This window comes from Pinus tabuliformis, chromosome 5_2 (genome assembly GCF_031772625.1).
Source record: "Pinus tabuliformis cultivar Carrire ecotype Pingquan chromosome 5_2, CPIR1, whole genome shotgun sequence".
NCBI classification, from domain to species: Eukaryota; Viridiplantae; Streptophyta; class Pinopsida; order Pinales; family Pinaceae; genus Pinus; species Pinus tabuliformis.
The window spans coordinates 964,092,332-964,111,310 of NC_142306.1; positions in this window are offsets into that span (position 1 = coordinate 964,092,332).

Genomic DNA, 18,979 nt, shown 5'->3' on the forward strand with positions numbered 1-18,979 from the left:
GCAATTAAACATAGACTTCAACAGATGTTGTGCCAAAAATGAGAAAGGAACCAAATATTTCATGGCTCCGAGAACTTGAGGAGATCAACCAAACCATTCAAGTGGAGAATGTTGAACTAAGGAGACTCCTACAAGAAGCAAAAGAGGAGAAACAAAATTTACAACAACAGTTAGAAGCCAAGGAGGAGGCCTTGAAAAATTTGCAACGTGATAAGCCTGAGGTAAAAAATGATTCTTCAATTCCATGTTATTTTTCTGATGATAATTTCACTTCTTTTGAAAAACATATTATAGGAATTTGATCAAAATTGTTGAAGAAAATGGGGTATCAAGGAAAGGACCTCAACATTAATGGCCAGGGGATTATGAATCCCATCAAAGTGGAGGAATTGTCTCACTATGCAGGACTTTGTTATGTCATAAAGGAGGTTGGATAATAATCCAAGACAACCATTGACCAACCAACTTTAGGTGAAGGGAGCACATAACCACATTCCATTGATAGTGAGGATTCCACGAGAATTTCTCCTCATCAAGGATGCACAAAGAACAAACATTCTAAGACGGTCCGGAAAGTTTAGAGGAGAAAGAATCATTGCAGTCACTACAACAAGGATGAACATGAGCCACATGTCAGGTACTCCTTGACCGAAAATCACCTATGATGGAACCAGTTCGTGAAGTTATTCAACAAGCAAATCAACCACAAGTTGATGACCCATTCAATTTATTAAGTGAGAGATGGTTTTATTATATTTTCACGGCTTCATTTTGTAAATCACATGTTGTGAGATGATTGTAAAAGTGATGAAGTGTTTGCCATCACTTATGAATGAAACATAGTGATCTTTTGGCCCTTTTTGTTGATAGTTGGGGTATTGATTTCTGTTATTATTTTTATGTAAACTTGACCAAAGAGTGTGTTATAAAATCTTGGAAAGTATGAGGTTTCTTCGGTCATGATAAGTCATGTAATTGAACAAGTATTTTGTAAAATGTACTACAGGTTTGCATAGAGAGCAAGTATTAGCTCATCACTTATGGCTCTGAAGCTCAAAGGTGAATGAGAATGAAGTATGGCTTGAAGGTGCACTTGAGGGAGTACATAAGATTTCAAATTGTGTTCATGTTTTTGGAGGACCAAAAGCTCCTCGGTAGGGAGGAATGATCCAGGAGGATCCTAAAATGCCAAATTTTTTAAGTCCTTAGAATTCATTGAAACCTATCTCAAATTGAAGAGCCTGTTGTTCTAAATCCAATGGTGTGAACAGAACCTGAATTCAACACCGTATGTAAAAGCTATGGCCCACTGAAGTTTTTGAGAAATAGCTAAAAAAATCGCAGGCAAGACCCACATGGATGACACGTGGAGGTGGTGTCATCAGTATAGATGCTGATGTTAGCTATATGGATGCTGATGTCAACAGGGTGACATGGGTCGAAACGTGGCAAGTGGCGTTAGCAATCCATTCAACAGTCGATTCAGGCGTATAGACCATTGAGATTATGACATGTGGCACCCATTTTGCAACAAGCTGATCTTCTTAAATAGGTGGCATTTTTCACCTTTGTTGTGATCAGGGGCAACCAAATTGTCTCCTGTTTAATTTTTCCAATGTCCTCCAAAAATGTTGGTGGGAAAAACGATCATTGGCTCTTATAATAATAAAAAATAAAAACAATAAATAATAAACCATCGGTCATCCCGAGAAATTAACATTGTAATAGTGTTACATTGAATAATGCAACGATGATGAGTGTCAAACTTTCCCAGAAGCGTTGTCGGTCGGTCCTTCAACGATGTTTAAACTACAATAAACAACAAATGACCAACGGAAACCGCCAACCAATGGTTGGTGTAATTTGATTAAAATTATATAACATTTGATAGCAGGTCTAATAGGATGAATCCGTGAACTTTGACCCACCAAAAAATTATAATGCATTCAGTAATCGTTGGGCCAAGTTGCCCATTAATACTAATGTCCCACAAAAACATATATAAGCCACTCATTTGGGTAGAGGCGGAGGAGAAAAACCTTGACAACCGAAGGAACCTCGCAACCTACAGAACCCTGAGTTGGAACCGTGCCCCACCTGGGTGCATTTTTTGAGAAATATTCCTAGGAATCTTGGGAGAATACTCCTACAGAGAATCTTGTAGGGAATCTAAAGGTTCCATAGAGCCCAAAACTTCACCAACTCAGAAATAAGCCAAATTTATACTCATTGACTCGGTTTATCATAAGAAGCATAGTGATGAGGTCAAAATTTTCATCTAGGCAGCCGAATTTCCATCAACCCATGGGAAGGAAACTTTATGGAATATTTAAGATTCTCAGGAGTCTAGATTTTGACCGAAGCAGAAAGGGGTCGAGTTTCCAGTCATTTTTCACGATTTTTCACCACAGATTCAATGGTGAAGTTTGTTTCTTCATCTAAGTTTTTCATTTTTAGGACATCCCTAGAAGTGGAGGTATAAGGTGTAATTTTGAATTGTATGAATTTTTATTTTCACTGAAGATTAATGAAAGAGGCCTACCCACTTTGAGCAGGGCCCGAAGACGTAACCCACACTAGGTGAACTCCTTTATCAAATTATATTATTCCTTTGTCTCTCATGGTTACACTTTATTTCCACTTATTTTATGTGATATGTTTTCATGGTCACATGCCCTTTATATGCAATTGTGTATGCATCATTGAAGTGAAAAGATCTGGATCAAGGAGTATACTAAAAGGTTTTTGGAGTTGATCATATATGTGCCTTACCTTAAGGAGGAGAAGGATAAGATTCAAAGATTCATAATTGGGTTGTTAGTATCATTCAAGGAAAGGATTGAGTTTGATGAGCCTACATCACTGAAAGAAACCATTAGAAAGTTGAAACATTGTTATTAGAAATCAAAGTGCAGGTATGAGATTAAGCAGGATTGGAAAGGTAATGATAAGAACAAGAGAAAGTGGATTAAGAAGAGAGGAAAACCATAGGATACAAATGACCAGAATAATGCAGCACCACACAAGAAGTTCAATGTAGCTGACAGAGGAAAGGAATTTTAGTCTATGGAGAAAAACAAGGGTAATGGAAAGAATCCTTTACAGTGTTGGACTTGTGACAAGAATCATCACATAAGATATTGTTCACAACATCAGGGTGGAAGACCGCAGATTTATAGTGCTCAAGAATCACATATAGTTGGGGATGTTGCATAGAGTATTCCTTGAATTTATTCAACATTGAATAATGGTCATGTTGATCATCATGAATCTATTATTGAGATGGAATGTAAGATTTGTTATCAGGTTGTTTCTATTTTGGATGAACTTGGGTCTAACTTTAGTTATATGAATCTTGACCTGGTGGATAAGTGTGGTTTGAATGAAGAATTGTTTGCAAAATATTTGTTAGTGCATTTGGCTACAGGTACTAAGAAAATAGTGCATCCTTGGGTAATAGCTTGTGGATTTTGTTTGAATGGTATGTCTACATCAATGCATCTAATGTGCTCCAGGTCTCCGCGTCTTTCTGCGGCTGCGGCATCTACAGGAATTCTCACTGTAATCGCTGTTAGATATTTTTTTTTTATACGGTTAGATCTGGATCTCGGTTCTCATCTAAAGTTGTATATGTATATATTTTGCCCACGCAAAGTAAGTTGTCTCTTCGGATTTCCAGCCACGGTCAATATACTTAAACCCTCGCTGCAAGGAAATATCAGTTCTTCCCCTTCTGGAAAGTATAAAAAATAAAACATAAAGGTCTCCAGATCTCCAGGTCTCCGCGTCTTTCTGCGGCTGCGGCGATCTAGCAGCCCATTTGCGCAGACGTTCCAACATTATCGCAGTAGCGGAATTCACAAAGCAAAAGAAATTGAAATATGGAAAGCGGCTCTGTTCAGAGTTTCTGATTTGTCAGGCTTGGTCCAGTAGTATTTTTGAAGGTAATTGCATTTCCCTCCACGGCTAGGTTTTAGATCTAATTTTTTACGGTTAGATCTAGATCTAGGCTGCTAAATTTTCTGCGGCCAGATCTAGATCTAATCTTATCTTCTGCCTTATTTTTCTAAGGCTGGGTTCTACGGGCAAGTAAAATATGGCTCCAAGCTTCGCAAAAATAACTGGTGGCTCATCCGCCTCTGGAGGGCAATCTCCTGCCCATATCGTCAGTGAAGCCCCAGCTCCCACTATCCAAGTGGTCCAGGCCTCACTCGATGAAGCTTTGAAGTTTTCCGAAAGTGCCCTAATTTGCCGGTTCAATGGTTTTTGGCCGCGGCTAATAGAACTCCACAATTGGATTTCAGAGGTATGGAAGCCTGTCATTTCTGATGAAATTAATATCTACCCCTGTGCTAGGGGTTTCTTTATAGTAGATTTTGAAAATCCTGAAAGCAGACAATGTATTCTAGATTCCAGCCCTTGGTTTTGGGAAAAATCAGGTCTATTCATGAAGCCATGGGACCCATCATTCGATCCCTCTACAGCAGTGATAACCTCAGCACCAGTGTGGGTGAGATTGCCAAGCCTACCCTTGCATCTCTGGAATCTCTCCTCACTAAAAGCCATCGGAAATGCAATTGGGAAATTTTACTGCAGGTGCCCAGAAACAGAGGAATATGCCAAAACCACATATGCACGCATCTGTGTGGAAATGGACTTCAGCGCCGGATTCCCAGCTGAAATAAACCTAACAAGTAAAGACTATGTTTGGAACCAGAAACTTGATTATGAAAGTGTCCTCTTCAGATGTCGATCCTGCTTTGAGACAGGGCATCTAGCCAAAAATTGCCCAAAAGCCTCTGAGAAAAATTTTGCTAGAAAAAACCACCACAGATCTACATGGTGGGAAGGAGCACAAAAAGAACACTACACTGTCATCAAAGAAGAATATTCTAGAGAAAACTCTAAGTCACAAGAAAGCAGGGGAGAAATTAACAACTCTCAAGACAAGCAAGGAGAAATCCCGCCCCAGCAAATCAACAGTTATGAGGATTCGAATAACGCAGAAAATAAATCTTCATTTAACAGCAAAGCAGATCTCCCAGACCAAACTTCTTCTCCGACTATCTTCAAAAGAACGAACACAATAGATCGCGAAGCTAAGACACCAATGTTCCAAGAACCAGAAGAGATGAAGGAGATGCAAGATAAAGGAAGTTGGAAGACCGTAGAGAAAAAAAAGAAAGCTACAACACCAATCTCGCCAAGAAAGACGAGGAGCCAGACAAGTAAAAATTAAGAAAATTGTAGGTCCGATAGACCAATTTGGTCTCAGTGGACGTTAACCATCATCATCATCATCATCATCACAATATGATATTGCGTATGGATTGGTTGTACGTTCGCAAGACTAAGGTGGAATACTATGATAAGGCTATTGATTGGTTAGATGTCAATGGAGAACAAAGAATCTTGTAGGGTAAGAATAAGGAAACATAAGTTAGAATGGTTACAACTATGCAGGCAAAGCACAGTCACAGGAAAGTGTGTGTCCTGTTTTTAGTGCATATTTACAGTGATAAAGGTAAGGATGTTGAGGATGTTGAGGTATTGAATAGGTACCTGGTTTTGCAGCAGTTTCAGGATCTATTCCCAATAGAGATCTCAGAGTTACCGACTCACAGGGAAGTGGACTTTTCTATTGAGTTAATACCTGGAGCAACACTAACATCAAAGGCATCGTACATGATGAGCACTCCAGAGTTAGTGGAACTAAAGTTGCAGCTAAAGGAATCGCTTGAAAAGGGATACATTAGGCCGAGCGTGTCACCTTGGGTGCACCAATGTTGTTTGTGAAGAAGAAGGATGGGACTTTCAAGTTATGCATTGATTACATGCATTTGAACAAGGTGACTATTAAGAAAAAGTACCCCTTGTCATGGATTGGTGACTTGTTCAATTAGCTGAAGGAAGAAACAATGTTCTCAAAGATCAACTTGAGGTCAGGATATCATTAGGTACGCATTAAAGAAGAGGACATCTACCAGACTAATCTCCGGACCAAGTATGGACATTATGAGTTTGTAGTAGTTCCTTTTGGTTTGACTAATGCTCCAACTGCTTTCATGTGCCTGATGAATAGTGTGTTGTGTCCTTATCTGGACAAGTTTGTGATTGTATTTATTGATGATATATTGATATATTCTAAGAATGAGGAAGTGTATGTCGAACAGTTAGCAGTTGTGTTAACACTGTTTAGAGAGCATCATTTGTACGTAAAGCTTAGCAAATGAAATTTCTTTTAGAAAGAGGTTCATTACTTGGGGAATGTGGATTCTAAAGAGGGTATAACAGTAGATCCAGAAAATATCAGAGATATTATGGAATGGGAAGTTCATAGAAATGTGGATGGGGTCAGATCTTTCTTTGGGTTAGAAGGCTATTATAGGTGGTTCATCAGGAACTTGTCACAAATTGCCTATCCTATTACATCTTTGCAACAAAAAATAAATAAATTTCAATGGACAGAGGAATGTGCAGCTAGTTTTGAGCAGTTGAAACAATTTCTTACAGATATTTGAGTATTGAAGATTGTAGAACTAGACAAAGAGTTTGTGGTATAAACAAATGGTTGCAAGAGAGGACTTTGTATATTTTTGATGCAGGAGGGACATATAGTATATCATGAGTTAAGGAAATTGAATGAGCACTAGCATAATTATGTGACACATTGTTACCGGAAAAGTGTCTATTTAGAACTGCTCTATCCCACTAAGGTGTGACAGTTGCCTTAGAAACAAACAGAGAAAAACTACTTTTGTATTTCCTTTATGAATTATAGATAGAGAGGAATAGAAAGAACCAACCTGTGTCTTGCGCTAATCCTTTGATCCAATCCCTCTCTTCTTTGATAGTCTCCAGCTACCTGCTCCCTTGCTTGCCCAGCTTCACAAAGTACCTGTAAGATCACAGAAGAAGAGCACTATACAAAGACATGGATCTATATTCATAAACAACTTAGGATCAAATTTAAGTTAACCATACAAAATGTAACAAGCATCAATGATACAAAAGCATGGAGGAAAACTCAAATAGTTTTTATTGATAAACAAGAAAAGATCTAGGAGGAGTTACAACCAGTGGTTCCGACCCAGCATCAACCTCCCAGCAAAGAAGCCCCTCTTCACCTCAAACAAAGCATAAATCACCCAACAATCTGATGTTTGTCTCTAGAAACCAACATCAATTCCTTACAATATGCAAAATTCCAGCCTCTGGATCTCTGGGATGAGGGATCCATATATAGATATCTGTAAGGAGGATGAGTCAGCTTGTGATTTGATTAGTGTCTTCTCTCTATCATTTCTTGCTTCCACTTGGAGATTGAAGGCCTCTTACTCATCCTTGGTCGAATTCAATGAGACAAGTGTCACAGGAGAAGATTCTGGAAGCTTCCATTGTCTCTCCACCTCGCGGAATGACACTGCCATTTGTCATTTCTCGCCCATCACACCCCATAGAAGGGAATTTTGAACTGCAACGCACCCTCACAGTGTATTTAGGTGCAATGCAACGCACCTAGCCAGTGGAGCAGCTGAAATGATCCTGTTTTGACCCATTCTGAGCAGTTTCTGGTGGAGAAATTCTGGGAGAAGCTGTAATCTGTTGACCTTGTTCCTTTAGGGGTTAGAACAACACTTTTAGGGACTTAGGAACCCTTGGTTTATGTACATTTCATGCTTGGAGTTGTAGGGCACAAAAATGTCTATAACAGATGCCCCCTAAAGTATGAGGCCGTTAACCTTTTAGTGTCGAGTGAAATGCTTTATTATGAGGATCCGAAGTTCTTTCAATGCTGGGAAGAGACCTGTAATAAGATACAATACAATACAATATCTTCATACTGTTTTCATGATCTAGCTGAGGCGGGCATTCCCATGCTCAGCTTTATAAATTCATTTTCATGTACATAGGACAGACAATCGTCTGAGTGTAGACTGATGATTCTGATAGAGCCATCATCCTTTTGGTAGGATGATTATCTGTGCTGCAATGTTGTACATTTAATGTCTTTATTTCCCTGAATATATATCGCAGCCCGGATGGATGAAACTAGATTCGGGGTCTTCAATCTCGTCCGATCTTCACTCGAAGTACAAGTCGATCCATGTGAGAAATGTTCTGAAGTCGAACATGGAAAGACATCGCTTGATTACCAGTCAATGATGTAAACTGTTAACAAGCGCGATAGGAATCACCGATAATGATAATGATCCTCAAGGTACTGCAGTACAATTCACGTGGTGTGAATAAAGGACTTGGCATCGAACACCATGCAAAATCTTTCGGTCGAAGGCCATTGATGTAAACATGTCGCTAGAAGTGAGAAACTTGCCATTGAGGCATGCAAGCTTCAAAGTACTGAATGGGGTGTCCCTAGATCAACTTCTTGGATAATGAGCTGATGTCGACAAGAAATGATCCGTCACAGGAGGGCCTTAATGAATCCCACATCAATGACACGGAATGGAGCAAATGATTTTTATGGAGGTGAAAACGATCTGGTGATATAAGGTTCAGGGTGGTGGTCATGAAAGAATGGAGTATAATGTATGGTAGTGGGTGAGACACAGGTGACTTCTCTGGATGACTTCTCTTGAACATATCGGCGACACTGATGTGATGGATTGGTAGCATTAACCCCAAATGTGGATGGTATGGCGTGACCATGGTGATGTGACCGGTGAATGAAACAACCCAACCCGACTCGGACACGGAGTGGAAGTGTCATGTTCAAGAGCGACTTGCTACCAACAAAGTTTCTTTGAGTTGTCTTCCCAATTTTTCCCCAGTCATTGCTGACTAGTACCTCTTTATTTTTGTCAAGCTTGAGGAGGATAACATATGATTGTTCTATAATTTTCCCTTCGGGCAAACCCATCGCTATGTTTTAATGAGCCTAGCGATAGTGAAACTCGTTCTCGTCTATAGACAAGTTTGTCGCTTTTAATCTTTTTAACGAGTTTAACGAAAAAGATAACTCGGTCCTTTTCAATTTTAGAGAGTCTGAAAAGGAACTTAAAGGAAACTCCAAAATTCCTTTTTCGTCGTCTAATCCCTTAAGTCTGAAAAATTATAAAACAATACAGAAGGGATGAATTTTCGATACTTTTAACGAGCCGAATAAAACAAGCGCTCGATATTTTTGTGTAATAATCCCTCAGGTCCAAAAAGATTAAAATCTAGAGGAGGGATAGCACTTCCTGTCCCTTTAAAAAGCTGGAAAGGCCAAGGACTCGGCAATATTTTCATATTTTATGAGTCAGTTGAAAAGAGCTTAAAGGAGACTCGTTTTTTGAGGAACGAGTGATAAAACGGGTAGCAGCTGATTCCAGGTAAGGTTTGGAATTTTCCGATCACGGCAGTGTCACAAGGATGGCTAGTGAAATCACTCTTCGCAGCTGTTCCTCAAAATTGGTAAACAATCAAATGGAGGTGAATGATCGGCCAATGAAAAGTGGAGGTGATGGTGCAAACACGACCAAGGCTTTAACGGCTGAAGTACTACATTCACGATGGTTATTTACCGGGGAATAGTTCATTTTTAATGAGCTTAAACGCGGGTGGAAACATTTGCTCATGTCTTATGTTTATTTTTTAACGAGCTTGAACTATGTGCTGAAACTGCTCGATTAATCCAGTCGTATGATAAGAATGTCTCATATAAAAACAGAAACTTTTAGAGTTTTGCCCCACATCCTTTCTTTATGCAAGTTAGGGGACGACCAATCCTACGAGTTTAAAGGGTTAGAGGTCCTATAAATTTTAAAAAAAAAAATAGTCGCTCTTCGCTTGCACTCCAAAAGGTTTTTATGCCCCCAGGTATAAAACATAGTTTCAAGGTTACCCCTTCTTCAGTCTGTTAAAACATTTGTTTTACCGGGAGAGGCCTACCTCTTACAGGTTACCCAAAGATTGTTCTATTCACAGCGCAAACAAAACACTTCTTCGGCGATGTCTACCGAAATAAACAAAGGTGAGCAGATGGTATGGCGTGACCGTCCCTGACATAGCTTTGACAAGAGGATCTTGTTCCAGTCCAACTCCCCCTTCCAATCACGGACAGGAGTACAGAGGTCATATTCTCTTGCGGAAACCTACCTTATACCCGAATTTTTCCTGCCGAAGCAGACCAGGATGCATGCCCCCTGGGTTTCAGTCATGTCCCCTCGAATCACTCGTGCTCATCGGGTGGACGGACTGGAGATTGAGACATTTCTTGCATGAAAAGACGATTCAGGGATGGTATATGACTATTTGCTATGCGTGATCTAGGAAATGAAAGCTGGTCTACGAGCTTGACCACTCTTCCTTCGTGCGGAAAACACATTACTCTAAAGAGTGAGGAGACAATTGCTCCCATGCAATAAATATAGTCTCGTCCAAGGAGTAGATTGTAATCCAGGGGTCCTTGAACTACCATCACGTTCATGTGAACGGTTTTCCCTCTCAATGTATAGGCACATTGGGAAGGATCCCTAACGATTGACTGGTTCCTTTATCAAAGCCTATCAGATTTCTCATCTCAGGCAAAAGCGATGGCGAACCAAGCACTTTCCAAGCAGTTGAGGAAAGGATACTCACAGAAGCCCCCTCATCTATGATGGTACCAGCCATAACCATTCTATATATTTGAACAACAATTCAGAATGGTACACTAGCTAGTAAACGGGGTCTGCCTAGTTGATTCCAGTCGAAGGAGACAACTAGGTTGCTTGGAGGTGGGACCAAATAGACGGCCGGGTACGACTCTGACGAACTTCCTTCCTGCGGTAAAGGAACGGGTAAATTGCCCCCATGTTCGTTGGAGTCTGTGCTTATGAAGAGAATTTGGACGGTGTCATCCTTATTCTCTTCAACGACTGTATCATCTGAAGATGAAACCTCTGAAGGCAAGACCGGGTCAACTGCCGCCTCGACCTTTTGACTTTCATCTGGTATGGATTCATATGATTTATCTTCAAGGATAGATGCTTCAGCCGACCACCTGAGCGGGCTAGCCGGATTTTCAACTGGTGACGGACTCGGTAAGAGTTTTTTATATCCAGGAGGAAGTCGTGACGGTGAAACTAGACGATCGTCCAAAACTCTTTTAGCCTCGTCTAAGAAGGGACAACGGTGGACGGCATGATCGCCTTGGCACAGTTTACAAGGAAATCTATATTTTCCTTTTTGTCCTGGGGCTTCACTTTCACTAGTTGACGGTGTGTTTTCAACATGATCATCGGAGGTTGACGACACCAGGTTGTGCAAACGAGGAGACCAGTCCCTTAAGATCCGAGGGATGCAAGGACAATCTCTGTGAAAATGGTCTCCTTTGCAAATGACACATGGCGATTTAGGCCTGGTCGGTGCAGTGTGTGGATTTTCGTTAGACGACACTCGTTTGCCCCCATTCACTTTCGGCTCCTTCTTCTTCTTCTCTTTCTTCTTCTTTTCCTTCTTCTCCTTAGGAACTTGACTTTTGGCTTTACTAGCCCCATCAAGCGAAGAGGAAGGAGGAGAGGGAGAATTAGAGGAAGTAGAAGGTTGGTGGGTAACTCTGGACTCGTCTAATTTCTGATTCGATTGTTCAGGAATAGTGGTGTTCTGAACGACAAAGGTTGAGAAGAGCCATACAGGCAAACCAATTGTCAGTCTTGGAAGCGACAATGTGGCCATATGGGGTGCACCAACATCTCCCCAAGAGGAGAAGGGACTAGGATTTCCTCCAAGGGGAATTCCTTGGTTGGTGGACTCCATTTTCTCAACCCAAGACCAATGTAGGAAAGGGGTAATGAATATTCCGTTTAAAATAAATTTTAGACGCTTTGACACAACTTGTTTTTTCAGTTTTTAAGAGTCGAGAAAAAACAAAAGATGACTCTAGTCTCCTTCGATTTTTAATGAGCCTGAAGTGACAAGTGCTCAGATGGACCTTTTCCGTTAAGGAGTCTAAAAAGGAACGAAAGGGACAACTCTAGAGATCTAGGTAGAGGGAGTACCAAACCAATCGCAAAACTGTAGAATACTTTTTACGGTACGGCAGTCAATCTTCCCGAATGCTGTGTTCAGTGCATTGCGATCGATAGGGCGGCAGACACGGCTTCCTAAGGATAAAGGATTTAAACCTATAGGGGTCTCCCAAAATATACTCGACGGTACGTGGGAGCACAAGTCTGTACTGGCACTTATCGTCTCAAAGTGGAGGAATCACCCAACCATCAGTGAGGACAACAGTTACCAGGCTTTACGACGCCAAAATACGTCTCTAGCCTAGACCTCTAAATGTTGTGCGTTAAGTTCCAAAGCGTTGTTAGATTCATTGAATTTATTTTAAGTTGATCTTGTTTATGAAGTTTTCCTTTCGGGTTCACCACGAGATGTAGATGTAATTCCTAAAATGCAATCTAAAGATGATAAAAAAACTTTTATCTCTTTTGTACAATGAAAATCCTAGCTACTAGGGGAAAAGAAAGACAGAATCTTTTCACAAAGAGCAAAGAGCACACTGTAAATGCACTTTCCTAAATCAAGTCAAACAGACTGTCTATATGCAAATGCACATGCATGTATTTGTTTTCGAATTTCTTAGTATTGATGCTAAAAAGAAAGTTGATGTACAAATCTGAATTTCTTTTCAAGTGACAAATATAAACAAGCTCTTTTTTCGAAATCAAAAACAGAGATGATTACGACACCTTACGATTTTGAAATGAACGCTCGTTCTTGACACTAGAAAATTTCAAATTCAGACCAAAGGCAATAGTAACAGTAAAATCGACCATCAATAGCAATCAAACTTTCTCCTATGATCGAAATCGACACTTGCGACAGATTCAAATCAAAGGACGACAGTACGACTATTCTACTTTTGCAATGGAAAACTGTAAACGACTCAACAAACACACAAAAACATCTACAGATCTTTTGTACAAAGGAGGCGGAATAACAATAAGGAAAAGAGGTTTCAAACAGACATATACTGATCACAGGCAGCAAAATTCAGGGATAGAACTGGAAAGAATGAAGCACAAGAACCACAACTGCACAGAGTGGGTCTGATCAGCGCACCTGTAACACAGAGAATCTGAAATGTAGCATAGGTTGCCCCTTCGGGAAGTGCGCCGAAATTCAGGATCTCTAAACAGTACCTGCGCTGGGCTAGAAACGAGACTCTGTCCGGGTTCCGGGTCACAGTTTGCAGTTCAGTCCTTGGTTTTTTGGCTGAGTAAAAAGCAATCAGTAATGCAACAATTAGGGGTAGATCTAAGGAGGATCTAAGAGCTATCACAAGGGAAATTAGATAGTTTGTGAATCAGCTGTTTAAATCATAAACAGATCCAGTGAATGGATTGAAGCATCAGTTATCTACTTTGCATTTGTTATGGAAAATGCAGTTCGAAAGCTACTTATAAGTTTATGAAACAAACAACAAAGAATGATAAATAAACAAACTAATTAGACATTCCCCAGCGGAGTCGCCATTTTGTTACCAGGAAAAGTGTCTATTTAGAACTGCTCTATCCCACTAAGGTGTGACAGCTGCCTTAGAAACAAACAGAGAAAAACTACTTTTGTATTTCCTTTATGAATTATAGATAGAGAGGAATAGAAAGAACCAACCTGTGTCTTGCGCTAATCCTTTGATCCAATCCCTCTCTTCTTTGATAATCTCCAGCTACCTGCTCCCTTGCTTGCCCAGCTTCACAAAGTACCTGTAAGATCACAGAAGAAGAGCACTATACAAAGACATGGATCTATATTCATAAACAACTTAGGATCAGATTTAAGTTAACCATACAAAATGTAACAAGCATCAATGATACAAAAGCATGGAGGAAAACTCAAATAGTTTTTATTGATAAACAAGAAAAGATCCAGGAGGAGTTACAACCAGTGGTTCCGACCCAGCATCAACCTCCCAGCAAAGAAGCCCCTCTTCACCTCAAACAAAGCATAAATCACCCAACAATCTGATGTTTGTCTCTAGAAACCAACAACAATTCCTTACAATATGCAAAATTCCAGCCTCTGGATCTCTGGGATGAGGGATCCATATATAGATATTTGTAAGGAGGATGAGTCAGCTTGTGATTTTATTAGTGTCTTCTCTCTGCCAATTCTTGCTTCCACTTGGAGACTGAAGGCCTCTTACTCATCCTTGGTCGAATTCAGTGAGGCAAGTGTCACAGGAGAAGATTCTGGAAGCTTCCATTGTCTCTCCATCTCGCGGAATGACACTTCCATTTGTCATTTCTCACCCATCGCACCCCACAGAAGGGACTTTTGAAATGCAACGCACCCTCAAAGTGTATTTAGGTGCAATGCAATGCACATAGCCAGTGGAGCAGCTGAAATGATCCTGTTTTGACCCATTCTGAGCAGTTTCTGGTGGAGAACTTCTGGGAGAAGCTGTAATCTGTTGACCTTGTTCCTTTAGGGGTTAGAACAACACTTTTAGGGACTTAGGAACCCTTGGTTTATGGACATTCCATGCTTGGAGTTGTAGGGCACAAAAATGTCTATAACACACATGATCTTGAGTTGGCAGTTATCATTCATGCATTAAAGATGTGGAGACATTATATTCTTGGTAGGAGATTCATTTTAATGAGTGATCACAATGGATTGAGATATTTATTCAACCAACCAAATCTAAATTCTAGACAGATTAGGTGGTTAGCTACACTCAGTGAGTTTGGCTTCGAGATCAGGTACATTAAGGGAAAAGAGAATAGGGTTGCAGATTCTCTTAGCAAAATAATACAGGTAAATCACATAGTAGCTATGAGTTCATATGGAACATATTTATAGGATCGGATCTTACAGGGAGGACACCATGATGACAGGTACCAACAACTTAAGCACAGGTTACAATAGCAAGGTACATGTGAACAGGATGTGGAATATCATCCCATGGAAGATGGTTTGATCAGATTTATGGAAAGGATTTATGCATCGAATAACAACAAGCTCAAGAAGCTTATCTTGCGGGAGTTTCATGTCAAGTCATATTCAGGTCACCTGAGATATCAGAAGACATTGAAAATGGTTTAGAATTTATACCATTTCCCGAACTTGAAGAAAGAGGCGTCAAAGTTTGTTGCGAGATGTTTAGATTATCAACAGGTAAAGGCAGAGTGTAAGAATTTAGGTGGTTTATTGCAACTGATTCTGGAGTGGAAATGGGAGGTCATTTCCATGGAATTTATTACAAGTTTGTCGAGGGCATCTAGAAAACATGACTCTATCATGGTTGTGGTTGACAGGTTGACAAAGATAGCTCACTTCATTTTGTGAAGTCTGCAAATTTATTTGTGACGTAGCTTAGGTCTTAATTAGGGAGATAGTGAGGTTACATGATATTCCTAAGAATTTTGTTTTAGGCAGAGATACCAAGTTCACTTCAAGGTTTTGGAAAGAGTTATTTGAATGTTTGAGTACAGACTTGGATTTTAGTACAACTTATCATTCGCAGATAGATGGACAAAAAAGAGGGTCAACAAGATTCTAGAGAACATGTTGAGAATGAATTTTATCCAAAAGATAATCAATGGAACATAACGCAATATTTATCCAGCGAAAGCCACAACTCAAAACCCCTACTATCTATATTGCATTAATCATAAATCCAAGTTGAAGTTACAATGCGTATTCTCACTAGAAAAATCATTGCACAAGTATAATCAACTCTCTTCTCATAAGCTAGCTCAAGCCAAACCTTGGCCTATACTACTGCTCTCCAAGCCCTTATTTCCTTGCGCAATTCCTAGAGGAATTAGCCTCTATTTAATGAGGAAATCCTTCTTCCATAACTGCACAATCCAAACTTAGGTACTCAACTGATTACATGCACCATCTATACAACTCAGAAAATTATACAATTGATAGTACATTGTCCCTACACTCTAGTCTCAACTAGTTCTTCCTCTGACTGACATGCACGAGTTTCTCTAGAGTGAATCTCTAGTTAGTTGGAGTTTCACGAAGCATGTACCAGACCACCAACTCACTACTAGACCTCTGCTAGTTCCACCAACCGTTAGAACAAGTTTAACTGTCTATAACTCAGTTAGACTGAGTTATCTAATTACAACTCAAATAAACTCAATATGGACCCATAAAATTTAGGGATCACACTTACATGACTTCAGATAGACTTCCAAATGGAAATTACTAAGTTAACTAATTCAACTTAACTTAGTTAATTATTACAAGTTTCTATGAGAAAATAATTACAATTTAATTCACAGTTTAATTCAAGGACAAATTAAACTGGAATTTCTTGTTGCCATTTCTGAACACTCCCTCTCAACAAGAAAGGGATTATCAACTACCCCGATCCTGTCTCTGTGAAACTCAAATTTACATCTTGAAAATGCCTTTTTCAAAATGTCATCATATTTCTCCTCTGTGGGAATGTATTCCAATAACATAATCCACCTCAATACACTATCTCAAAGATGATGATATTGGATATCAATATTCTTGGATCGATCATGAAAAACTAGATTTTTAGAGAGTTTGATACAACTCTCATTATCGTAGTAAATCATAGTTGGATACATCTACTGATCAAACAAACCAACCAAAATCTTCCTCATCCAGATGGCCTCACATGTTGCCTGACTTGGGGCCATATACTCATCCTCTACTGAACTAAGTGAAATCGATCTATGTTTCCTGTTGTACCAATAAACTGTTGTTGACATAATACTGAAGATCCTTCCTGATGTTCTCTTCCTTCCAGATGGACTCCCTGCCCAATTTGCATCAATGAAGCCTTGAAGCTTCACTCCCTCTATCTTTTTGTACCACAATCCATACTAAGTAGTGCCCTTGAGGTATCCCAACACATGCTTTTCTGCCTTCCAATATAGCTTGGTAGGCCTAGCCATTGCTTTGCTAAGTTGGTTAACTGCATATCACATATACGGTCATGTGTTCACCAAATACATGAGTGAACCCACAAGCTACCAGTAAATAGTAGTTTCCACTACATCCCCTGAAGTAACATCCTCCTTCCTCCAGTTACCTGCTAGAGGAGTCCCCATGGGTTTTCTACTCTCGGTGCAGAACCTCCTGAGTATCTCATTGGCATACTTCCCTAAGAAACAAATAGTTCCCCATCACTCTACTATACTTCCATGCCCAAAAATTAATGCATGAGCCCTATGTCCTTCATCTCAAACTCTCTTGCAAGATCCTCCTTACAAGACTTGATCAGCTGATCATCACCTGTCAAAATAAAATCGTTGACATATAACACAATGATCAACAATTTACCTTCCAACACTATGTGGTATAGGTTCGCATCCTCTTCACTCTTAGTGAAGCCCAACCTGGTGAAGTAGCTATTGATCTTAGAGTACCAAGCACATGGTGCTTGCTTTAGCCCATACAACAGCTTCGTGAGCTGACACACATGTGACTCATGGTCGAAGGTATCAAAACCTTTAGGTTGCTCTATGTACACCTCTTCCTCAATCATGCCATTAAGGAAGGTTGTTTTTACATCCATCTGATGTATCTTATGACCCATCTGTGTTGATAGTGCTAATATAGATATGATGAATGAGTACCTTGCAATAGCTGCAAAGGTACTCATCTATTCTGGTGGTTAAATATATATTTTAATGTATAACTGGACAAATATATTATTATTTTACTCAATTAACTGTTATACAAAGTACATTTAACCATTATAACAATTGACTTATAATCATATAATTTCTCCTATAAATAGGATCTCCATCACTTGTTTACTTACAATTCTCTCTTTAGTCCCTGATGATGGATGGAGTCACCGTCTGAAACATTGGACGAATTGACCACATTACATAGTGAATCCAAAAACATCAAACAAACAAAGCAAAGGTCTCATTATAGTCAATCCCCTATCTGTGAAAAGCCATAGACCACAAGCCTGGCCTTATGCTTCTCCAAACTACCATATGCAACTTACTTTACATTTTAAATCCATTGGGAGCTCACCACTGACTTGTCCTCCCGTCTCGAGACCACATCCCAAACACTGTTATGAACTATGGATTCATACTCCACCATGGCATCAACCCAAACCAGTTTTTACACTGCCTCCTCAAAGGAAGATGGATTTGTCTCAACACATCTGCTCATAAGAGTCATGTATCTTGTGTACCTCTCAGGTGACCTCTTCTACCTGCATTGAGATGTGGGTGCCCTCGCATTCTCTTGTGCATCATGTAATAATCAATCAGCCTCTTTGGTGTGCTTTCTCCCATCTCTATAAGACTCTTACTAATTGGTTGTGTCCACTCTCGGATCCTCTACATGTGGTTGCTCCACATCAATCTAAGGCTCCTCAACCTTAGGAGCTAAAATCTCCTCAATCGAATGTAGCTCAAGCTCCCTCTCAACAGAAACTCGCATGGCCTTCTCATCGAATTTAAAATCCCTGCGAATCACTGTCATCGTACTGGTCAGAAAATACACCTAATAGTTGTGAGGTGTATTTGTGTACCCAAAAAATATACCCAACTCTATTGTTGGCTCAATCTTCTTTTGTGAATCTTTTGTCACATGGAAATATACTAATGACCCAAAAATCCTAATGTGACCAGCATCTAGTCTCTTACCAGAGAAAGCCTCCATTGGTGCCTTCATCCCAAGTATCTGATGTAGACTACAATCTGCAAATAAATTGTTGTGTTGCATGCCTTATCCCACGAGTGTAATGGTAGGTCTTAATCATGAAACATCACTCGTGTTGCCCCTACAATGCTTCGATTCTTCCTCTCAGCCACCCCATTCTGTTGTGGGTTATGGGGTGTCGTCATCTCTTGTTTAATCCCTTCTATTGCACAGAAGTTCTTAAAAACATTTGAGACATACTCACCATTGTTATCACTCCTCAGAGCTTTAACCTTCTTTCCAGACTCTTTCTCGACCAATGCTTTAAATTCAAAAAACTTTGTGAAAGTTTGATCCTTCTTTTGCATGAAAAATATCCAACATC